Source organism: Strix aluco, chromosome 3 (genome assembly GCF_031877795.1).
Source record: "Strix aluco isolate bStrAlu1 chromosome 3, bStrAlu1.hap1, whole genome shotgun sequence".
NCBI classification, from domain to species: Eukaryota; Metazoa; Chordata; class Aves; order Strigiformes; family Strigidae; genus Strix; species Strix aluco.
Window position 1 is genome coordinate 28,804,762 of NC_133933.1, and position 24,778 is coordinate 28,829,539.

The window sequence follows — 24,778 nt, forward strand, 5'->3', positions numbered from 1 at the left end:
TTATGGTAGCTCAATCAACTTCCTTGCTTTCTCTGTGTCTTAAAGGCCAGAGCTTTCTGCTTTACTTTTCCACTAAATAAAAATGTTTGTGACTAGATCCCTCTGTGTTTGTGCCCTACAGTTATAAAAAAATTTTCCTAGACTTGGCTTCAGGTCATGAGATGGGCCTGCCCAAAAATTTCCCATCCAAATTTTCCTCCAAATTGGAGTATTTGTCTCTAAAGTGTAATCTTTTCTCAGGGAGTAAAAACCTAAGTCAAAGGCAATGGAGATACAGTCAGGCCCTATATTTGGACATATTACTCCATTTTAAAATCATACAGAAGATATTTGACACCAATATTACTCATGAATTTTAGCAGTCTGAGAAATTCTATACACATGCCTTTTATTACAGCATTTGCTTCAATTAAGCCTAAATCAACAATCTCATTATAGATGAGTTCTTGTGTGTTTGTGGGTTTTTTTTCCCTGAAAGTGGTTGGTTGATATCATCTTGCCTGATTTTTCAATGTGGCATATAAAGATTAAATTAAAACTTGGTACAGAATTTTCAGGGTAATATGCTTTAGTAAGGCTTATTATGGCTTAGTAAGGCTTATATTTATCAGGAAACTTCTACAAGCGCTCAGATAGAGAGGTGGTTGGAAACTGAAGCTATGTAGTAATGTTTTATAGCAAAAAGAAAAGGGCAGCTCTGCTTTTCTGTTCAGGAAGTCCTTCCAGTTTAGTGTTAAGAGAGTTGCACATTCTGCTGTCTTCTGGCTTCTCATGCTTTCCTTTTCCCGCCTGCCAGACACTCACTCTGTGCTTCTCTTACCCCTGTCCTGCATCGTCCTGCAGCCCCTTCATGCCTGCCACTGGGTCCAAGCTTCAGCATCTACCTCGTTCCCCAGCTACCCGGGCCTGCCGCTCTGCAACTGTCCCTTATCGCAGGAGCTTATCGCAGTAAATAAAACAGGGCTGGGCATGGGCTTGAGCACTTGTATGTGACTGTCTATATTGTTCAACTGTCAATAGGCTTCTTGGCGTGGTTTTAGCTGACAGCCTCTAGCACTTTCCCGGACAGTGCCATAATTCCCCGGCATTAGCCAGGGACCAGTCCCAGCAGGCAATCTGAACACAGCCACCCTGTTTGGGGGGAACGCAAATTGATGTATATGGGCACCAGCCATTTCGTTCCACTTGGCCTCTGAACAGAGAAGCATCTAGGGCCTGTTTTATTTAGTCATACTGATACAATGTGTGTGTCCATTCCCTCTCCCTCCCTTCCCAGCCCTGCTATGCTATTTTGAAGACCTCATGTGCCTCTCCCCTATGCTATTTAGTGCTGTCTTTTCACAAATATCTGTTTTAGGCTGCATTATTAATACTTCTGAGTGCTCAAAAATCGTAAGATGCTGCAGCACAGAGAATTATGTCATTGGCTTAAATATTGGAAGATTAAAAATAATACCTTTTAGGCTCCTTTTATTACCTCTGAGGGATTTTTTGGCAGGAGAGGAGAGGTTTTAGGACATATTCTGGTCATGCTTCCAAGCTTTCCTCTGCATCATTGATGGAAATTACCTTTTTATTATTAAATGAGAGTAGAGATTCTCAGCAAATCATATGATCCCAGGAGTAGGGGCTTTAAGACTGATACAGTTGGCAACAGTAATTCAGAATGGAGGGATATCGTTAGCATTATCTCCAATCTTCCATTTGTCAGAGCTAGATGGAGGGTGTCTTGGCCCTAAAGCTAACTTTACCCAGAACCCCTGGGAATGTACCACCACAAACACAGGTTTAGGCTACGTTTACATGGCACAGTGCAATGCCATGGAGAGAAACCGCATTTTGTCAATTAGAGCTAGTTTGGGTATCTTCGTACGACACTATATTTGTTCACTGTAGATATACTCATTACCTTCTTTCAGCCTCTGCCAGAGTTTTCCTTGTGTGTGATAATGAAGGGGTCCCTTTGTTCCATGTTTGCTGCTGCTGCAGAGGGTAATGGACCGTGTTCAGGCAAGCCTGCTGCACTGACCTCCAGTGCAACTCCCAACATACTTGAAAAATAAATGGCCAAATCCATTTAACCATCAAAGCATTGATTTGGGAGCTTAAACTTTATGCTCCTGTTTTGAAAATTTAAAACTTTTGTACAGCAGTTAGGAAAAAATATGGTTGCATTTGTGCTCTTATTAGTGGACACTGAAATATTTTTCCCATTTGGTTATCGTCAGAGTGAATCCACATAACTGATTTCAAAGCTTAGAGGCACAGTTTCTCACCCACATGAACGGTCTAACCATAAAACTTGATATTGAAAACAGAAAAGAATTACTGGATGTTGATCTTCTCAAATATACTCTAGAAAACAAAGAAAACTGTTCAGATGATAGACTTATGAAGCTTAACACCTGATATCTGGAAAACACCACACATAAACACATATATAGACAAATAAAAGGAAATCAACAGTAAGCAGGGAGTAACACCTTGCTCTCTTCAGATAAATGGTTCCATCTGAGCTACAGCAGCTTACTGAACCATGAAGGTAGTGAAGCAGGGCACATAATTCATGTTTCAGGCCATTAGAATGAACTGAGTCTCCATGACTTTATAGAAACATCATCTCTTTAGCTCCATTTAAGCTATGTGCTCAGCCTGAGTGAATGCAAACAAGATCTCCAGCAAACAGCATTTTTTTAAAAGCAATAAATACTCTCACGGTCTTAATTTTAGCGATAGTTTCTTAAATGATGCTTTCAGGTCTTGGGAGAATGTAAATGGCATGAAATGCAGTAAGGACAACTTCAAAAAGTCCATGCAGCAAGTAATGAGAAACAATGACTGCTCCTCCCAGGGAATGGACTAAATCATCAGACCTGCAGAAAAAGTGGACCTTGCACTCCCACCAGTAATTTCCACCTCTCTTCAGAAACAGAAGCATAAATGTATCACAAGTAGCCTAACATAATCGTAGTTGCTCAGACTCTGATCTGGACACCTAAATAAATGCATAAGCACCTCCTTGTTCTAGCTCATTTTGGTGAATAAGAGGTCTCCCTGATCCATGAGCTTGTTTAGATGCTGTGCTTCTTTTCTTCACCCTGACACCAATATTATTCCTTACAGTGTTGGTCACTTCTGTATATTTACAGACCATAGCCACAGCACTTCCTGATGCACTATAAACAATAATTGGGCTTTCATTTTGCCACATTTTTCACAATGGCTTCTGATTCTTGTGCCAAGATTGTCCTTAAGGCTATCCTTGATAAGACATTTGGTGAGGAACTGTAGTACTGATATTGTTTTTCTTGTTTAAAATATTCCTATGGCTATGGAGTATCCAGGTGGCACTTGTGAGTGTGCAGAGCCCTCCTGGTGTTTGTGGGGTCATGTTAGAGGAGGCAGTCAACACTGGCATGGTGCAGGCTAGTGGCAAGAGCAGCAGAGTGAAACTTTTTAAGGGTCTAATTCTGTTTTCGTAAGGATTTGCTGATGTAGGCAAAAACACTTATCCCCTGTGTCGGTTTGCCTGTGTGCAAAAGGCTTGTCTTGTGGGGTGTTCTGAAAATTAAACCTATTTATACACATTGTGGGATCCTGGAAGGAAGATGCTGGAGAAGTATAAGGAATTAATTGGCTGTGCTCTATAGAAGTAGCATTACCCCATAAGAGTAGATCATGCAAAGTTACCTCAGAATTACTGAACAGCAGGAGGTATTTGCCACACAATTTCATTAAGAACTCCGGGTGTGACTCTGGCGTGTGGGATGATGTAGTGAAAGCTTGCATGGTCCCCCATGGCATGAGAAATAAATGCCTTAGCCTAAAATTGTGACTTCAGATTAAAGTGCCACATGCAGTTATTTGGTTTCAAAAGTTACTCAGAATGAAAACACATTTATTAGAGTAAGTGCAATCTATATCTGATAAATGGGAACACATCTGGTCCATATCCCTGATACAAACCCCTCAGTATTAATTATATTGATGGTTAAAGCTGAGGAGTGAGTTGAACATTATTTATAGTGATCTTTGCTAAGTAAATCATTTTTAAAATGGCTTTCTAAATGTAACATTTCCCTTTTAAGAAGCCCTACAGAATTAAAGAGGCTTTACAATGGAACATGAAACATATTGCAGAGGGAGAGACAGAAGCTTGCTTGATTAATGCGCACGATTATCAGCGATGCAAATCACTTTCACTTATTAAGTCTTGTTTAATATCCTAATGAAGGCTTCCTGAGCAGATTTGATAATTCCAGAGAAAGTGACTGTGAACTAATGCCCTTTCAACATGTTGAGAATGAGCAGTGCTATAAAGAAAACCTCATTTACTATAATTCCCACCAAATGTGGTATCCTTTTCTAGACTCCTACCTCACAGCAGGAGACAATTAACCTTTTCGGTGCCAGAAGTGATTCCCAACATGTTCCAGCTGTGAAGGCCAGCAGGTCAGGCATGAATGAAGTTTACCTTCCGCTTTTGGTCTGAAAAACCATAATTATGCAAACATATCAAGAAAGCCCTGAGCAACTCTGGGCTTTCACGTGGGTTCTGTCAGCACGTGCAAATATGCTTCTTACTTTAGAGAGAAGGGGTCTGCATCAATTCAACAAGGCAGTGTGCCTCTCGCAGGGAATGCTGCGTATCACTCAATTTAAAGCAGGGCTTTCTGAATGCACTGCAACAACCCAGAAGATTCCCTTGCTGAATAGCTGCGTAATTAAACTCTTGTTGCTTCTAAGCCTGTAACAGTCATTACTTTAGCTGTGACGGTCTAATGATAGAAGAGAGTCAAGGTGTGTTGTGGGAGGCAATGCCTTTTTCCATAGACCTTACCTCGCTTTTAAATTTGGAAGTGATGGGAAGTGATGGAAAATGGCACATTTTCCCTTTTCCTCCCTTGACCCTGTCCACGCAACATATGACTTAACATCACCGGACTGTTCCAGAGTTAGGGCAGCCACACCTATGCACAGAGAAACGAGCCGTTAATGCCATGGGTTGGAAAGCCCTTAACATGTGGGACGAGCTGGGAGCCTGCGTGTTCAACTCCAAAGCTATAAGCCTTGCCTTAAACCATGGCCTTTCCCAGACAGAGCTGCAATTCAGTTCTTTGCAGTTTCAGAGATTTACAGATTCCCCCTTTAATTTAAAAGAACAAAACCAATGTCAAAGATATAAAGAAATAACTCTGATGAAAAAAAAAATTCAACTTGTGCTTATCTGGAGATTTTCTAGGAAAAACAACACTCATAGATTTGTTTTTAAAACAACCAGTCCCCTGGGAAGGAAGCACCTGAGGGGGAGAAATTGAAAGGCAGCAAACCCTTAAGAATTTTGTGAACATTTTTATTAGATCTGTATTAGGGCAAGGAATATGGATTGGACTGCATTTGTAGACATGTTCAGGAAACACATTTTCTAATCCACATACTCATATAAGACAGGCTTTTAATATAGATTTATAATAAATACAGTTTGGTGGTACACATCTCCCATGTGACTGAGATCTGTCATATAAAATGAGGCTGTAGGACTGGATTTGTATCTTTATTTCTGTGTATAATGAATTGAGAACAGCATTTCAGATAAGTATAGGTGACATGATGGATCTCAAATGGATAATCACATTTCAGCTACTAATATAGTAACAGCAGTAAAAATAAGGATACTTTAAGAGGTTTTTTTGTTAAAAGTAAAAGGTAGCCGAGTTGTATCAGTGTCAAATTGAGAGGAGCTTTTACACACCTACTGAAACTATGTAAAAGCAAAGCACAAGGAAAGCATTTCAGTATATAGCTATAGCGTATGTTTAATTTAATCATAGAAAGTAGTTGTAGCTGAAAAGCCCACGTGGGCTACAAGACTGAAGAAAATGTACATATGTTGTCGACTTTGGGATATCAGCTGAGGTAGACTGAACCACTACTGTCAAAAACCTGTTATACATATGTTTGTTCCTGTACGTGCCAGTGACATCGAAGTCCTGTGTTCACATGAGAGAAAACTTTGTGGAATTCCTCAAGGCTTCAGACAGAACAGATGTCACTTAAAAAAATATCTAATATCAGGTCAAAGGAGAGGGGTTGCTCCAAGTCCCCTTGTCATATAAATGAAAATAGAACATTTAAGTAGAACAAAAAAAGAGAGATATTTTAGTCAGTTTTGCTTCAAAGAGTGTGAAACAGCGGCTTTTTCCTTTTTTTTCTTTGATAAGTGTTTCAAAATAGGAGTTGTCAACATTTTTTTCATGAGAAATGAAAAAATATGATATCCAATCCATATCCATGTTCTTAGCCCTTGAAAAATGTTACTATAGAAAAAAAAAAAAAAGTTATTTTCACAGCCTACCTCTTGAAAACTTTCCAACAGAGTTGTTGCACATGCACTGGCAGAAAGAGAATAGTAGCCATAAAGATACACACAGCATAGAGACTAAAAAGGTGTAACTGGAATAACAGAGGGGAAACTAGAGGGGAAATGAAGCTGAGGGGTGGAAGACTAAGTACGTTTGGGTTCATATACGTACTAGTGTTATTCGGTTCCTAGACAACAGGCATAGGGACATGAATTGCTAATTCTCATTAGCAGTTGGCCCTAAGGCTGTCACTGTCCCTCTCTGTTACTGACATTTTCTTGTCTTTGTAACCTCTATGTTACTGTAGTATAATTGGCTTGAGGAAACCCTTAAAGATCCCTGAAGTAAGTAGTACTGTATATTTGTGTGCCTCTAGGTGGGGTGTCCAAGGCAGGCTGCAGGCTTTATAAAAGATACAGGTGTATCAAAAACATCTTTTCCCCTGCCTTAGGACAGCCTGTCTGCTGGATCCAGCCTCTTTGGAGCTCCTGGGAGCTGAACTCCCTAAAGCTAGTAGCAAGTTTAGTTGAAGTTCTCCATCATACCTGCTCTCACAACTGGTGTGGCCACATCTGAGTGGGTTGTAGTGTGCACTGACAGCTCTACTGTTTTGGTTAAGCTGTGGATTGACTGTGCAGTAACATCTGGAGGATATGGTCAGGTCTACTTTGGGGGAATGTTGGCGTGCTTCAGCTAACTCAATGTTCAACACAGTTTTGTTCTAAGTCTGGACAGTCACATAAGAAATGTGCTAACTTTCAGTGGTTGTTTTATAAATTAACCACACATCTTGAAAGAAATAGAGGCATGAGGCAAATCTTACTACCCGATGAATTGTTTCTCCAGTATCAAAATTTATTAATGTTCATATGCCAACACCTCACTTTTTGGAGGTAGTCCTGTCTAGATAGTCTTTCTCCCTCTTTTCCATGTTCTTTGACTTCTTACTAGAGGCACAAAAGGGCATTTCCCTCTAAGCTGATCTCACTCACATGGCCTGTATAATAAAAAGGGCTGCCTGGGAGAGTGCTCCTAAAAGACGGCTATCTGTTTCCTTGCCCCAGGCATTTAGCATGTCTAAATATCACAGAAAACCTACACCTTTAGCGTGTAAAATCATTTAGTAGCCACTATGAGCCGTCATAAGTAAGCAAGTGAAACACAACACTGAAAAAATCCTAATTTTATGTTCCACAAAGCTACGAAATAATAAACTCCCCTCCCCCTGATTCCAATAAAGCACTTAATCATTAAAGAATAATTTCCTTTGGAGGTAGTAAATTGTTTGCAAGGGTAGCAATAAATATGAACCTCCTGTAGATCACTGTTTCTAGATTGCTGAGTGACTTAAAAGTATTGTTGGAGACCAGTGTACTGTCAAAGTAGGCAAGTGGTCCTGCTGCAGAAATTACTGTCATAACTGACATCCGTCCCAATTATACAAGAAGAGAGGCCTTGAGCTAAGGGGCATGGAGTCCAGATTACCCTTTTAGCTACAGAGGTGTTTGCTGTCTGTCCAGATTAAGGCAGTGTTGGGATGTTGTAGAGAAATCACCATTGGTCCTGTACATAGTGGGTGAATAAAGAAAGGAGTCTCCATGGATACTAATCCACCATCTTTTATAATACTAACCACACTGTTCCTTTCTTTCTTTTTTACCTTTATGAGTATACTGTATTTCTGCATATTTTCAGTTCAGCAACACTTTGTGTTTTAAAGCTCATTGCGCCCAAGCAGATGAACACACTATGTTGTAGAGATTGGCTCTTCTTTTTGATCTTGTCCTCTTTTAGTATGAAATCATATAATCATCTTCCTCTTGGACAGCACCAGCTTTTACTAACTATGAATATTTAGGAAGACTTTGCATGAGTCACTACTATTTGCAAATTAAAATCTCATCTAATTCACTGAAAAACAGAGTGAAACATCAGTTGCTTCAAAGCAAATGTACCCTTGACCTTAGCGTGCCCAAGATTGTCTATAGGCTGTTTATAAATACATGTGTTTGTTATTAATAATCCCAGCCTATTTGCTGCAGAGGCTGAAATAAATGAGTGGCGAGGCACTAGATGATAATGATACGTATACATACAGATAAACTAATTGCCAGAGATTAAAAGAGAGTAAATTTCCTAGATGAACTGTAAATTTCACCACCCACCTGTGGGGTGTGTAAATATAAAAGTGACCCAGTTGGGTGGGAAGTGGGTTTTATTTTACTACTGACGTGATGCAGTGATGAACTCTGACATGTTGCTGACTGTGGTTACTTGATAAGTGTAAGATGTGAAAAGCCAGCAATAACACTAGATGGTATCAGATCTCTAAAATAATATGTGTTTGAAGGTGTTAGGTATAAATATGGCAGTACAAAAATAAAAACAGACAAAAGTATAGTTCATTCATGGAGGGAAAGAAACATCAGAGGAAACATCTTTCTTTTTCTGTAGACTTTTAACAAGGAAATTGAGCACTCAAAACCAACAACTTTTAAATTATGTTTAATACTCTGGTAAAGCCAAGTGATATGCTGCCAGAATTTTAACAGGAAAAGCTCTGGAGAAGTGCTTATCCTTAGCTGCTGACCCTTATGATGCTGCCTAAGACCATTCTCTCCTCATATTTGCCTACAGACCAGAAATTATTGTCCTTCTTCCTTACTCCCACTGCCTTCACTGCTACTGCCTGTGCGCAACCTGGCCAGGGCTGTACCGAAACAGAGGGTGATGTTAGCCAGGGCTCTCTCACATCTCTTGGTTCCAAAGGCATGTGAAAAGGGCTGTAAAAAATAATTAACAACAAAAAAAAATCCTTATGTTTTACCTTGAATCATCAGACAACATGCAACCATCTTTTACTTGTCCAAATCAGTAAAGCTTTATTTGGGCCAAATCACTCTCGATTACTTGTTCAACCAGTTATCATGTGATTCTAGCCAAGATTGCCTTCCCCTGTCATCCAGGTGGATGGATCCTCTCGTGAGAAGATTTTCTAGTTCTTTCTGGCTTTGGGTGGACCAGCATGATATACTGTTACTTTTCTGCATTGTGTTCTGGAGCTTCCAACTTCTTTCACTGGAGTAAGTCATCATGTTCAGGATTTATTTGCTCCAAAAAATCTGGATTCTTGGATTCTAAAAAATGTGTGCAATGACTTAGAGCTTCAGACCCAGAGCAGAAGGAGTACATCTGTTCCTCCATCAAGAGACCACATTATGCGGAGAAGTGAAACTGGGTCAAATTTCTGGGCACTGTAAGTTAGAGCAGCTACTTTGAAGTAAATGGACTTAGACCAATTAACACCAGCTAAGTATCTGCTTTGCTGAATTCCTGGTGAGTGTGAGAGGGCTGCCTAATGAGACTCAGTGGAGAAGGAAGGGATCTAAATAAGTGATGGCCAACCCATCTACTCTGCTTAAAATTGTTCTAGCTGATAATACAGTTGTTAAGATCAAAGACAAGAAGCAGGATATATCACAAATGCTTCAGGCTTGGGGAATCCTAGGGAAGAACTGTAGGTTTCCCATCTCCACTGTCCCCTGCAGCTGCCTTTGCCCCGGTTATAGTGCTGGAAGTCCCTCTTACTTCTTACAAGCAATGCCTGTGCTTTCTCCTGCCCTCTCTTGCATTGCTTCAGCTAGAAATGGGCATGAGCATTTCCATTTCTCCTCATCTCCACTGATTTTGCTCTCCCTACTGGCAAAGCCACAGGGGTACAAGGAAGCATGGATGATGTGTGGATTCTGCGGGGGGTCAGGCCAAGATGTTTGGTGGTAAACATGGATTACGGAGATCTCAGATTACTATGTTGGACATCTTAAAAATATACTGATTATCAGAAAGTGGTTAGTATTTTCTGGAAGAAGAGTTCCTTTAAAGTGTTTCTGGTTGAGCACCCAAGAGCAGAAGGAATTTTGTAAACGGTTGGCCTCCTTGTCTTGTGCTGGTGTGAACAACTGCTCCTGGAGCTCAGCTGGGGCAGGCGGTGCTGGGAAGCAGCCTTGGGAAGCCCTCCGCACAGGAAGCTCAACATAAAAGCAAAGGCTGAGCAGGTGAGTAATAAAAAACAAGGCAAGCCCATGTGCCTTGCAAATAGCAGTACCAAAAGGTTATGGCCATCACCAGAGCTTTCACGTTAAAGTTACCTTCCCTGAATCAGAGACCTGGTTCAGGATGTCTCTGAACCGTTACCTGGAGTATGGACACGGAAGGGAATAGAAACAGGAAAGTTCCCATATCAAATGCCATCTTGTTGCTTTGACCAGTCACCTTTTAAATATTTATGTTTTATTTTTATCTGCGTATTAGTGAGACATTATTTGTGCACAGGCTGTTAAAAACAGTTCTAAGGGAAACACACTTCCAGCTGGTTTCCTCCTGTTTTCCATCTGCTGTGTGTATGTGTCTTTGGAGGCATTTAACTGTTTCTTGTCATGGTAATTGGTATTTTTTCAGTAGTGAAGGTGGGAGGGGTGGAGGAGAGAAACCCTAAGGCATCTGTGTTTGTGCTCACTTGATCTAAAAGAGATTATCCTGGTTATTTCCTAATAAACATTGTGTGCTTTAAAAAAATGGGGTGGGACAGGGGAAGGGTATCAAACATCAAGAAACATTAAGTTTTTAAGAGTTAACTTCTCTAAATTGTATCTTTGTATTCTTCTATTTATGCATCGCTACTCTTTCCCCATTTAATCTTAAATATGTAAATCCTCAATTTATCTGGAATTACTTAGTGAAAGGCTGATGTGTGAGTGTGGCAGATTATAATATTCCATCGCCACCCCTGATCCTCTTTACCTCTTATTCTTTTCATAGCAGATCAAAAAAAGCTGTATGCGTGCCACAAGAATATATTATTTTAAGAGACTTGGACTTAGAAATTGATTTCCTTGATGAGAAAAGGAAAAGTCTCCTTCTGACCTGAAGGGTCACTTCATAATCCTGTCACTCTACATCAAAAAAGCTTTTTTTTTCTTTTAGTAGAAGATGAGAATATTTCTGAAAAGGAATTAATTTTTCAGATACAGTGAAAACGATGACTTAAAGAGACTTAGCAGATGATAGAGGGCTGTCCTATTCAGAATACATCTCCTGTGATTAGAACAAGCTCTGAATATATTTTAGGGTCAGGCAGTTTTAGATGGAGATTGGGATTTGTACTTTGGGATGAAACTGATCTTATATTTTTATCAAAGTACTTAAGGTTTAAGCTGTAGTCTTCCCTTTTTTTGCAAAGGGATTTCACCATTTTTTATAATGGGGATTGGTGCAAGCAGCCAATAATTTCTATGTATGGATTTTAGTTAATAGGATGTTTGAAATGAAATTACTTTCATCACCAATAATTAGGTTCAGCTACTAATACTTTTTTCATAGTACTTTTCTTACAGAAACCACCTGATACCAATGTAAACTTTCATAATCTATTTTGTTTATGTAATTACTGAATATGTCTTAAGGAAATTCCTTTAAACCATATGCTTAAAAAGCAGCAGTCCCAAATATTGTTATGCATTAATAGCATGCTGCTGACATATGTGTGCATGATACACACAGGTGCATATACACACATGTCTGATCATGTGTGGAGACATATGAAATGCTGGGTTTATATATATATTTTAAAAAAACATTATGAGATATAGAGTATATGACATCATTTAAGATATATAATACAATGCATAAAACATAATATACAATAATATATAATTTAATATTTCATAAAGATTTTTGTATATATTATTAGTATATACATAAATTATACATTGTATATTTTATATATGTAACTAATAATTATATCATGGGAGTAGTCAAAAGCCATGAACAAGAGGCTCAAAACGTTTTAAATAGCTTAAAAGCTTTTGTGCAGGTGCACTATAAAAATGGAAGACCGCTGCTCTGAAGACATTAGAATTATAATTTGTTTATATAGAGATAATTATTCTATGATACCATATATCATATGTATATCATATATAAAGAGAAATGCAAATTCCCTTTTTGCAGATAAATTGGCTATTGTCTGGACTATCTGTTAGTTGTTCTAATTGCTGGTCTGAAGGCAGCAGCAAAATATTGCCCACTGGTAAAACTGTTCTTGTGATGATGGCATGAGGTCCTGAAGCAAAAGCCATTATTGAATAAGTAAAGAGATTTTTTAATTTGAGAACTATTCTACCAGGAGAATTTTTCTTCTTTTGCTAGGCTTTTAAAAACCAATAATTTATGAATATTTAGTGAAGGTTGCTAGCTTATATTACTGGCTGCATTTGGAGATCAGCAGAGAGCTGTATCGCGTTTAGGAGCTGCAAAGCCCAAGTAAATCTGTGGCGTGAGCTCTCACTGGTGATTCTTGTACGAGTCTGGCCCCTACATGCTGATGATAGCTTCAAATTGTAACCAGAGGATCCCAACTGCTAACTTGGGTTGAATTGAAAAGCAGGGTTTTAGTCTAATAATCTAGTTTAGATCTGATACTCCCACAGGAATCTGGCGAGAAGAGCTGATACTTTTAATCGTGTTCACTGTGTTCAAGGTAGCAGAGGTCTGTGAGGATTTTGGAAGTGTGGCAAAAGCCCTAATTTGAACGTAAGGACTGCCTCTATATCTAAACCAGATAATATACCCTTTACTAACAGAGAGTATTTGCATGAGTTTAATTTTCTGAACCCTAAAAATATAACTGTAAGTCTTCGAGTAATAAGTAGAGCTAAAATGCAGGGAAGTTGTGAGCTCCTCCAGGGCAAAACAGGAAACAGGAAAAATGATACTTTCACCCAGGGAAACACAAAAGCTGGACGTGCCCAGGTACCTGCTTGGGGAAAGAAGCGTTCAAACCAGGCAGTTTCCCACTCTCAGCCATGTCCTACGGAGCTGTTCAAACGGCAGAGCTGTGTCTGCTTAGTGGATGAGAGAAAAGAAAAATCCCAGGGTGAAAACTGTTTGCTCTTCTACCCTGGGATAAATTGAGGGATGCTTACTTCTATGCAATCGCTTGCAGTTCTTTTTAATTTCACAAGTGCTAGTTGCAGTCTGATTTGAAGTACTCGCGTAGGCTGGGATACGGCCCCTTTCCCCCTCGCCGGAGCCCCCCCATCTCGGGGTTCCTTTATTCGGGATGTCAGAGCGCACCCATCACCATGGCACTCACGTGCCCTCCGCCAGCGCGCCGAACAACGCGACTAGCATCTGTCGGGGCCGCGCGTCCTTTCTTCCACAGCCGCCCCTGAACTCGATCCACCCTGCCCTCTGCCTGACCTCTTCCGAAAGCCTCTCGCTCCCCGCTGCCCGGGTGCCCTGGCTCAGCTCTGCTTTTCAAACTATTGCCCTTGGAAGTGCCTCCCCACCCTCCGCATCGGCTGCGAGACAGAGCCGGCAAGGAGCAATCTTGCCACGTGAACTTCCCTTTGTTTTTCTTTGCGCCTAAGACGGACCGTCTCCCTAGTAACTTTTGTGGCACTATATGCGAAGGAGCTCATTATGTAAAACATACATTTTCCTCCCTGCTAAAACTCCGGGGAGTGCTGCTCAGAGCATTTCAGCGGCTGCACGTTATACCGGGATATTAACTCCACCACAGCCCTCTATTTATCAGCTCATACATCACCCCACCGTAGAGCGGCTCTAAAGACTGCTGAAATACAAACTTACTGCATTTGATCCCAGCGGAAGCTGGATGCGGCTGCTCTCCGAGCCAGCTCTCAGAGCCGAGCCTTCAGAGCTTTTGTACCTATATTTGATCAAAGGCGTTAAACCCCCAAGTACAATGCATAAATATTGAAATGTATTGTGAAAATAAAACCACCCCACCTCTCAGGACGAGAAGCTTAATGGCTGGAAGTGGTGCGGTGGTGCAGGATTTTCCTATTGTCTCAGCAGAGGGGAAAAAGTTGACTTCGAGAATGATTTGCACATACCAGTTCCCTGAAAAGAAAAATGTGGGGCCAGTTCCATAGTTTCCAAATGAAATCTAACCTTCAGCCAAAAATTGAGCTGTCCAGGTTGACAACATTCAGGAAACTGTGCTTTTCTGGAGGGATGACTGCAGTGGCAAAGATAAACCGGCAGGAAGGTTTCTTTGGAATGATATGAATTTAATGAATCATATCCACATAAAAAAATTCCCAGCTGGTCTTAAATTTCAGGGAGATTTAAGTGATAAAAGATATTTTCCCTGTCCCTTTAGATGTGTATTAGAGATGAGAGGCCTTAGATAAGCCCTCCTGGGAATCAAGCTTTCCTTTTTCTTTAATTTGTTTTAAAGAAAGAAAAGAGCCAGGCATGCTTCCGAGTCTCAGACGGGTATAATTAGTTATTTGCTATTACTGGACTTTTAAAGTTGTCTACTCCCACTCTTTTTATATTAAATAATTTTCTTTTTTTTAAACCCAGGCTAACGACAAACTACGCAGCACACCTCCCCCCCCCCCAAAAAAAAAAAAAAGAACTGTACTCATTTGCCTTCTTCCTTCCACCATCCTTGTGCAGGGTGCATCCTTTCCCCTATTAACATATTGATTTATTTAAATTAAAAATAATGATCTCCTTTCCCCTCTCCTCCTCCTCCCAGCAGCAGAGTCTGTCTCTGATCCTTATTAACAAATTGATTGCAGTATTGGTGTCAGTATGGCTCATTTAGTAGCTCTTTTGCCTAAGGTCCAGAAGGTTGGAGGAGGGAACAGCTTCCACACGTAGATGCTGGCCTGGCTCCAAGGCTGACACTGCTCGGGCAGAAGGGACAGCTGCTAGAGACGGCACCGAGACACTTAGCGGGGCCCACTTTTGGGTGGTGAGGATCTGGCTGGAAGTTGGAAACTCCACAGCGACTCTTTAAAGTGGGTGTGAGAAGAGCATGGCCACCTTGCCCCGCGTCTCTCCTCCTGACCTCCTGCGCAGGCAAGGAGCCTTGCTGGTCCCAGCCCCTCCAGTCCCCTGGCCCTTGCTGAATACAAGATGGCAGCTGTGTGATGCTTGCCTTGCCAGTACCAAGCACAAAGAACTTGAGGATGTTGCAAGCCCTAAAAATCCCATGCAAACCACAGCTGCCTTATGTCTGTTGAAAACAAAGCATCAGAATGTGTTGTGGTCTTCTTTGGCCCCATCCTCATTCCCCAGTTTTAGGGACTGCATCATTCCAAATTCAGGCAAATGTGTGAAGGGCTCCCGGTCAGTTCCTCCTCATCAGCACGGTGCGGGCATTCGCATTAACAAACAGAAGCTGTGGGGCTGGAAAGGTCAGCAGCTGTGGATAAAGAGCTACAGCAGGATCTGCTTGCCTACCAGCCTTTTTGTCTCGGGCATATAGCTGCTCACACCATGCTTGCAGCAGATAGTGCTGAAGGGTGAGATGTGCCTGCCCGCACAGCCCTGCCAGGTAGCGTCCAGGAACAACACACTTGCTAATGGGAACTCTGTCTTAATGACTGTGGGAATTTTGTTTGTCATCTTCAACTTCCGTCAACTGCTGGTCTGCTGATTGGCTTTCCTAATTCTCCTTAATGCTTGCAGGCTAATCACAACACACCTTCCCACACGTTGCAGGGTCACAGACCCAGTGCCCGCCTTGCCGTTTCTAAGGGAAAGGAGGTACAGAAATGAGGCTGTGCTGCCCCGTTCTGCAGCTGAGAGGTGAAGGCACAGAAGGGTGGAGGGACTTACTCAAAGTTACAAAACAAGACACTGGTTTCTCCCGTTAAGTGCTCCTACTTTGGGCCAGAAGAGCGCATTTCCAGTGCTGTGCCACCAGCTTTTGAGCAAATGCGTGATTCCACCCTGGTTTCAGTTAAGCCCTTGGGCTCCTGAAATGGTAGTGAAAACTGTGTTGTGGCCAGAACTTTTTTTGTGGTTTTCCCTTTCTCTGCACCTCTGAAGGGCAGCTGCTCCACAGGAAAAGGCCAAAGGAGCATGGAGGCTTGAGCCCAGAAGGAGGGAGATGGCTATTCTTGACGTGTGCTTAGTCACCTAAAGCAGATGGTGTTGTTTCTGGTTCCTGATGGGATGACTTTCAGCTCCCAAAAACCTTTCAAGTTTGACCACGCAGACATGCTTGGAAGAATGTCAGATGAGCACACATCTGTCCAAGACGTTTTACTAAACAGCAACATGAGTACAATTAAATTAACAAAGGGAGAGTTCACAATTAAAGCTGGAGCAAGCGCATGACTTGCTTTCAAAGAATGGCTTGAAAAGTGTTCTTGTACAAGGCGCCCAAGCCAGTGCAGTTTTCTCCTGTTTCATTCGACGAAGTTTTATATTCTTGTTGCATTTTGAAATACACTGAAATAAGCAGAGCTGTAAACTTTACGAAAACTAGAGTTATTGATCTTCTACATCCTTCACCATCTGCTTAGTTCTAGTGTCTAAAAATATTCAGTCCTTGCTCTTGCTCACATGATTGTTGAGAAAATGCTAGAGCTGGTAAATCAGAAAAGCACATTGTGTATTGGGGGGAGGGGAGTTCCATCAGGAAAATATGCTGTCTGAAGGGAAAAATACAGAAAAAAACAACTCCAGTCCTGTACTTAAACAGGCAAAAATGAAAGAAAAAAAATCAATCAATTTTTCAAACTGTAGGGAGAAAAAATAGAATATATCTGGGGTCTTATTTTCTTTTGAAGACAAGCCACACAAGCTTCACACCTATACCATACTATAAAAATGTGTATTTGTTACATGCTTCAAAGAGCTGGGAAATATGAATTCCCTATTATAGCTTTTTGAAAATTGAATCCAACTGAACAATTTATAGGTTAAAAATATTATAACTGGAGAAATGTCCACCTCCAGGATATAACAGCAAAAGTTCTGTCTAAAAAAGTACGCCTTGGGAAATTGTTGTAGACTCAAAAAGCTGAAAGAGATTATCCTTATATTGGTTGAAAAATAAACATGCAGGATACAGGACTCTGTCTGACTTCTAGGATGACTGAGATTTTGAGGACAAACAGCATCCATTTATTTCAGTAGAAGCTGTATGAGTAAATTCCCAGCTCAGCTTTAAAAATCTCAGTTTCTCTCAGGGTTTGTGTATGGTGCCCACAACTACAAAACCTAAACATGGCTCAGAATAAATTTCATCACCATATGGAGGTCCCTAGTGAAATCAACTAGATCATTCTGTGTTAGTTTGTGAATTGCTGATTGGAGTTTGAATGTGAACCCTCTGTCATGGGCTTTATGTGAGTCTCAGAGATGAGGAATTCAGTATTGTTAGAACGGATAAAAAGAAAAGCAGGATATGCTAGCACGTACTATTTCATGAATATTATTTACCAATTTATCCAAGTGGCTCTTTTGAGGCCCAGTGACATCTGTCACCCAAGGTGACTTTAAGAGGAGAAAAAGGAAAAAAAAAAAAAAAAAAAAAGAATGGGAATATAAAATGAAGATTTAAAACACAACTTTCTGAAGATGATCTGTGTGGAGGAAGAAATGTGGCTGCGTCCTTCCTTCTCCACTTTGAGAAGCACAGAGGTGACTGCTAAATTCTGTGTGTGTCCAGGATGCTTGACTTCATTTTTGAGTCTAATGAGTATCAAATATGAATTGCCAATACCAAAACAGACAAATAGTTGGTTTATTTAATCCTATGTTCTGCATTTGATGCTGACCAGTGTCAGAGGGGAGAGCACAAAGCCCCCATAATTCACCTATGCAGACCTTCCTCTCCCTGTCCGCAGACCTGGTTATCACGTGTTCTGCCACAAAGATGCTAATTATACATCCAAAAGCCCAAATCTCCCCTCAATTTATCAGAGGTCACCCCTGAAGCTCTGAGGGCACACCAGAGCCAGGCAGGAATTCTCAGATGGAAGAGATCTTTGTTGGAAAATGCCAAATTGTTGGAACCAGAGTGTTTCTTGGAACTAGGCAGGTTTGGGGACCCGCCAGCGAAACACAGGCAAAGGTTTCCCTGGAAGCCTGCCTGCCTGCCAGGAAGGCTTTTGCTTGCTTTACCTGGTGGGCTTCCAGGGTCTGCAGATCCAGGGCTTCTCCATCACTTGGACTGCTTTGGAGTTGGAGCCCTCAGGGCCTACAGGTCCAAGGCAGCCTGCTCCAGGAACAACAATCCTAGGGCTTACGGGCTCCTTGTCGTGGGGCTGGGAGCTGCGAAAGCCCAGTGCTCATGAAACGCCAGGTCCGGGCTGTGCGGCTGGGAACCCCGGCTTTGACAGGGGGTGAGGAGGCTGAGCATCCTGGGGAAGGGGGAAACTCAAAGCTCTCCTGTCAGGTTCATTAAACCAAATGCCATGATTTCCCTCTCCAAACTTCCCTTCCAAGGGAAATTTTGAAATATTTATTCTGAAACAGAAAAAGGGCACCCCCCCAAGTTCCCTAAACTAGTGCTATTCCAACTGTTTTGAACCGATCTGTGATCTTGGGTGTGATTGTGCACAGAAGCTTACAGCAAATCCCAGATTTGGTCCTACTGGGATATGACGTTTGGCTTTTGGCACAAGTAAGGAATTTTGTAAAAAGCAAATAAAATACTGAATATCTAGGCCAGGGCTAGGCTTAATTAGAGATTGCATAGTGTATGCAGGAGCTCAAGTACTTGTACCTCTGAGTGCCCCTTCCCCAAAGACTGCGCAGCAGTGATGGGGTAACTAACCACCCAAGTTTTCTGTCTGGGCAGGTGAAAAAAATGACTCTTAGAAGTTCAGTAGCTGAACTAATTACCCGAAAATGATTGCCTGGGGTTGGACCATTTATTATCTCATCAGCATTCAGTGCCACTTCCATAGGATGAAGGAGAAGGAAGAAGAAAAAAAAAAAAAGCCCAGAAACATGAGAAGGAGAGCAGATAAAAGGACAGCAGTTAGAAGGAAAAAAAAATGCTTCTTAACTCTACTCTGTACTTTTTCTCTCTAATAGATCCCCCTCCCAATCCACCCGAAGTACAGCAACTAGCATGTAATGAGTTCTGCAGGTATGGAGCATCAGCAGCATGCGCTGAGATTTCTCACTTTGTGTTTGACTACCTCCCCAGATTCCCCAAACTTTTGGGAGCAGAGGGAGGGACAAGTGGAGGCAATATATTTTTATTTTTCTATATGTATCTGTATTATACATACATACATATATATATATATATACATGCACACACAATGACAACATTCAGCTCATCAGTACTTCTCAGGACTTTGTTCTATCCATTGGCTGGAAGAACGGTTCGGGTTGACATGAAGTTTCCATCTAGACTCTAATGAAGAAGCGCTTTGGACGCTGGTTTTGCTAACAGAGATCTGCTTCCTGGAACTGAAGATGGCTCCTGGAACCAAAGATGCCTCCTGGAACCACACCTGGAACATTTGGAAACTTGGATTTGCCTGAGGGTAGTCACAGCTGAAATCTCAGCTCTGCTAACATATAAGGTATTAAATATCTTCCCTCCTTGCACTCAATCTTTTATCTGGGAGATGGTCTTCCACAGGTACAGACAGGATGCTGACTGATGGGAGAGGGCCTCCAGCCATCAGTGTGCTTGAGTTCACTGTGAGACACGGCGCTAACCCTCCTTGTAGCTGCTGTGGGTGTGCTTGCCTGCCCGGTAGCACTTTCCTCAGCTCTCTTTGCAGGCTGTGGCATTCCAGGAACTTCTGCCCTTTCCTTTTGGTGAGGTTTTCTTTCTCTACATGCAGCAAGCCAAGGAAGCGATGGCTTGCAGAGAAGGTACTAGCAAACCTGGCTTTTGCTCCTGGTGCATTTTTAAAAAATGAGAACATCCTTCCAGTAATCCATGTTTGTATTAGATGGAAATGTTTTGGCTTCCCTCCTGTCCTTGAAAGGCCAGTGGTGTAATAGGAATTTGGGAAATGCAGACTCTCAAAAGTAATGTAAAGAACAGATCCACCTATTCAAATGCAAATTGCTGAAGAAGAGAACAAGGGAATTATTTTCTCCACAAAAAAAAAAAAAAAAGACAAAGTAAGTTATTCTTTTTAACTTAGGGCCACATCCCACATTTTTTAGATTATTTGTCTGTCAAAAGTTCTGGGTTGCACTGTCTCCAGATTCTCTTGTGCTGCTGGACACTCATGTGAAGAAAGACTGAAGCAATTTTCTGCCAAAAGGTTAGTGTCACACATGGGGCTGTCACTCCAGATCTTGTGGGAGGAACACACCTCCTGCCTTTACTATTGCAAAAGTTGACAGTAACATCTGAAGACAAGCCAAAAACCCATGCAAGGAAATCAAATGCACACTGCAAGCAGTGCATGTTTCTGCTGTCTTTTGGGCTGCGTTGGATCAGCCCAGCCCCGTCTCAGACACCTTGCACCACCAGCTGCTAACGGGGAATCTCTGTTTACTCTAAGGACACTCCAGCATGTTCTGCAAAGTGCCCAGCAACTGCTGGGTGCTGTGGACAACTGAAGAGATGTAAATGGCCGCAGACCTGTTGCAAGTCAGGCTCATACAACTGGTTTTCAAACCAGCATCTGACACTGCTGGTGTTTGTCTTGTACACAAAAGCTGCAGGCAAAATGAAAACTGAAATGAAAACTTTTCTATCCAACACTTTCAAGTCTAAAATAAGATAGGAAATTCCTCCTTGAGCTGCTCCAGTAAAAAAATACAGATTGCAAAACTTGGAGGACAGAACTAAGAGTTTGTGTAGAGAAACTAATTTTTCACTATTCCTTTAATGTCTGTAAAGCATTCAGGAGCTGTGGTGCTGAGCACGGCAAGAATGCCGGTATCAAAAGAAGCAAAGCTCTCGCTTACTGCTGCTATGAGCTATATGCACAATGTAAAGACAGGCTGTTAGTCTTGCACACAAGCACAGTTACACCCATCTTCGGATTGGAGCCACCTTTTGTCTTTGCTGGAGACGTACCAGTGTGTGCTTGGTTGGGCATCCAGTCCTGCAGCTCCAGGAGTCTGTTGCCTTTTTTTTTTTTACTAGTGTTGAGACAGACCTTTAATCAGGAGATCCTCAGAGCTTAAGGAAGTTCAGTGGGGCAGCTCAGGTATTTGATACTAAAGGTTAGGGCCAATTTATATGGGCTTCTTTTAAGGCACTGGATACTCAGCTTCTGTAGCTACTTCATCTATCTATCTTCTACATGCAACTATTTTGCCTCAGTTTTATAGTAATCAAAGAGATGGAGGTTGAATATTTTAAATATTTAAATTTTTTTTTTTCTTCTCTTGGCCTCTGCTTCCTGTGTTTTTCTTACCCCTTCTTCAAATTCCTGTGATTATTTTTTTCTCAGATGATCAGTAGCTGCTTCCCTCAGATACCTGAGCCCTCCTAACCATGGGCACGCACACCTAGGTGATTAGAAGCACAACGTCTCTACAGCTCCAGAGTGTATGTCTCTTGTGCGGCTAACTGGTGGATGTGATTTGCATGCATTAAAAAGGCTACTTCTCTCTGGGGCAGCAAACCCTTTTAAAATAAAGATTTTAGGAAGGAAAATATTGTGTGTGTGTGTGTGTGTGTGTGTGTGTGTGTGTACTTTTGCTTGTTGAGCATGAAAGGGTGGTTAGTTTTTACTGTTGGCCTCTGTGTAAGAAGCTGGTTTTGAAAAGTCCCTGGTCGATTGCCTAGAGAGGGAGGGATGGGTGCTCAGCGCCTTTCAAGAACCGATCCTACTGCAGTAGCATAGCGAGCAATAAGCGAATAGCAGGGGGCCCTGAGATTAAGGAAACCCCCTTTTCCTTGAACCGCGGGGCATCCTTCTTGTCCCCCCGCAGCGATCCGCCTCCTACCGGGCCCCCTCAGCCCTCCTGCCAGCCTGCGGGCGGGGGGACACCTCCTCCAGCCTCTCGGAAACGCGGGAGTCGGGCCGAACAAACCCTCGGCCTCCTGGAGAGCCGCTGTGCCCCTGCCCCTTCCCCCGGCGGCCGGAGCCGGAGCGGGGCCGGGGTCGGGGCCGGGCGGGGGCCGGTCGCGGAGCCGGCGGCGGGCGCTGCGCTCTCCGCGGCAGCCGCTGGGTGTCAGTGAGCCTCTGGTTTCCGTGCCCGGCACCCGGCCGGGAAATGCAAAGCACGGCGGCAGAGCTGCCCGCGGGATCGCTTTCAAAGCTTCCAGCGTGATTTAGAAAGTTTTTGGTTTGTTGTTTTTTTTTTTTTTTCTTTTTTTCTTCCCGCTCTTGGAAAATATTTAGATTAGATTTACACTTAAGACGGCAATTTTGCGGTAACGGCAAGGGTTTGAGCTTAAAAGAAAACCAAACAGACCGAAATCCATGCGAACAGGCTCAGAAATGGTGATTGTAGTATTTAAAATGTTGTTTTGAAATGTAATTTAACTCCGGTCTGGTCAGATCCACAGGCTGATACTCTAATCCCAAGTGAAGCTTCTCGTTGATTTAAGAAGCTTCTGTTGGACTGTTTTCTGGACATAGAAGAAAAAAGAGAAAGTGGATAGCTTTTTCTTTCAAGAGTTGAAAGCAGCCCTCGTTTGAGGTTTTAAGAAGATTTGGAGAATGGGGATTGATCTGCTAACATCAGAGAAGAAATCTGGTGGCAAATATCAAAACCTCATAGAATATTTTACCACTCAGAGATATTAGTGACTCTCACCTCTCTGGGCTCACAGACCCACTTATTGCTTATTCACATTTTTTCAGTTGCAAAAAAAGTAACCCCTCAGTTTGACCATGAGAAACATGGGATCAGGAATAAAATTCCACCTGCCTCTTTAAAAATCTTACTTAGAAAAAGCTTAGACAAGTAAGGAGCTGCTTCATCATAACCCCTTGAAATGTGCTGAGCCTCAGCTACCTGTAATATTACCTGATGCAAAGACCTGGGTATCAAACACCTGACACGACCTTGTTGTCACCTGGTAAATGTCAGCACGGAGCAGAATTTCCTTAGAGCAGTGGCAGTGAGTTTTCACCACAAGCCCAGGTAAGGGAAGAGAAGCAGGGGAAAGTATGTAATCACTGTCATGAGGGAAAGGGCTTGAGTGTCGCTTCTCTCACTGAAAACTCTTTGAGGGAAAAGACTGAACTCAAAAGCGTTTGGAGGGAAAACCACTTCCAGTTGTCAGATTATATGAAGGTGAAACCCTGTATCTAGCTCTGCAGATGTGCTCAAGTTGTGGTTTTGCTGGGAAGGGATGAGTGGGACAGAAAAAATTACAAAGATTTTTCTTTTTGCCATCTTTGCTTCATATATTTATTATCTGAGCTCTAGTAGTCAATTAACAGTAGTATTTTATGCATATGTCATTTCAAAGGATCCCAAGCAATTTACCCTAAGCTTTACATCTATAGGAAGTGATTTAACCACTGTGAATGCACACTTACCTTGGAGTGAAAGGCAGCAACTCTTTGAGATCATACAGCCACAGTACCTGATAATGTAGCATTGGACATTTCAGTGTCATGTGGAAATCATAGGGGGGAGTTTAGAGAAGCAGGAAGTCATTTCATAACTGAGGAGGAATGTGGCAGGTAACACCCTTGCCCCAAGAAGTGAAAGAGCCTACAAAAGCCATCAGTTACAGCACCCTGCAACCACTTATGTCATTTTCTCCTACTGAATTGCAAAAATCTCTTCTGTAGCATTTATATTTTCCTTAGAGGCTTTTTGTCCAAGTTCTGTCTGGAGTCAATTCTTCTGTAACTTGTGAGAGCTGTCAAGATCAGAGCCCCAGGTGGTACAGCTGCAGGCCATGTTTAATAGTTAATGCTGAACAATGTTATGATATTTGTATCCTATTATTCACATGCTATTTGAAATTTGTGATTTTTTTTTTTTAAATATACTGTTAAAGATGGGATGAAGCCTCAAGAAAGAGCTTCTGATGCTTACCCTACATTTTGCAGCTCTGGCGAATATTTGGGCATAAACTTGAATTATTGAATGCCTCAAGCAAATGTTCTTCGGTTATTCAACTCTACTTCATGGGATTATAATTTGAAAGTCTGCTGTAACTTTTATCTTGCTCAGAAATATATATCTTGGATGCAATGCAGAGTGCACACTATGGATGCAAGACTGACTTTTCATTTAGGTTTGCATGCATGATTCCTCTTGATTCAGCTGAAGCTGATTGTGCATCTGAGACCGCTGCAGCTGAGAACCTCAGCTGTGGTGCCAGTGACCACAAAATGCTTCTTTCTCTGTCAGCCCTCCGTTCTGTCTTCCAACTTCAGTTTAAACTTCTGCTTTTGGAGCAGCTCGTTCTTGCTGGGCTGATAATGCCATGAAGGGTGTTTGAAAAGCTTCCTTTTCTGTTCTTCCTATTGTGTCAATAAAGATTAGAGATAGGTAGTTGATCAATGGACATGCTCTGTAAGCCTTGCTAAGGTAAGCAAGAAATGGGCAATCCCCTCACTGAAGCAAAGGACTGCTGGAAAAACAAAACTCTTAGTAGAGTAGTGGGTGGTGTCTAATGTCTGATGCCTATGCTGGTGGATCTGAGAAAGTGTCAGTACTGAGGCAATGCAGAGGGT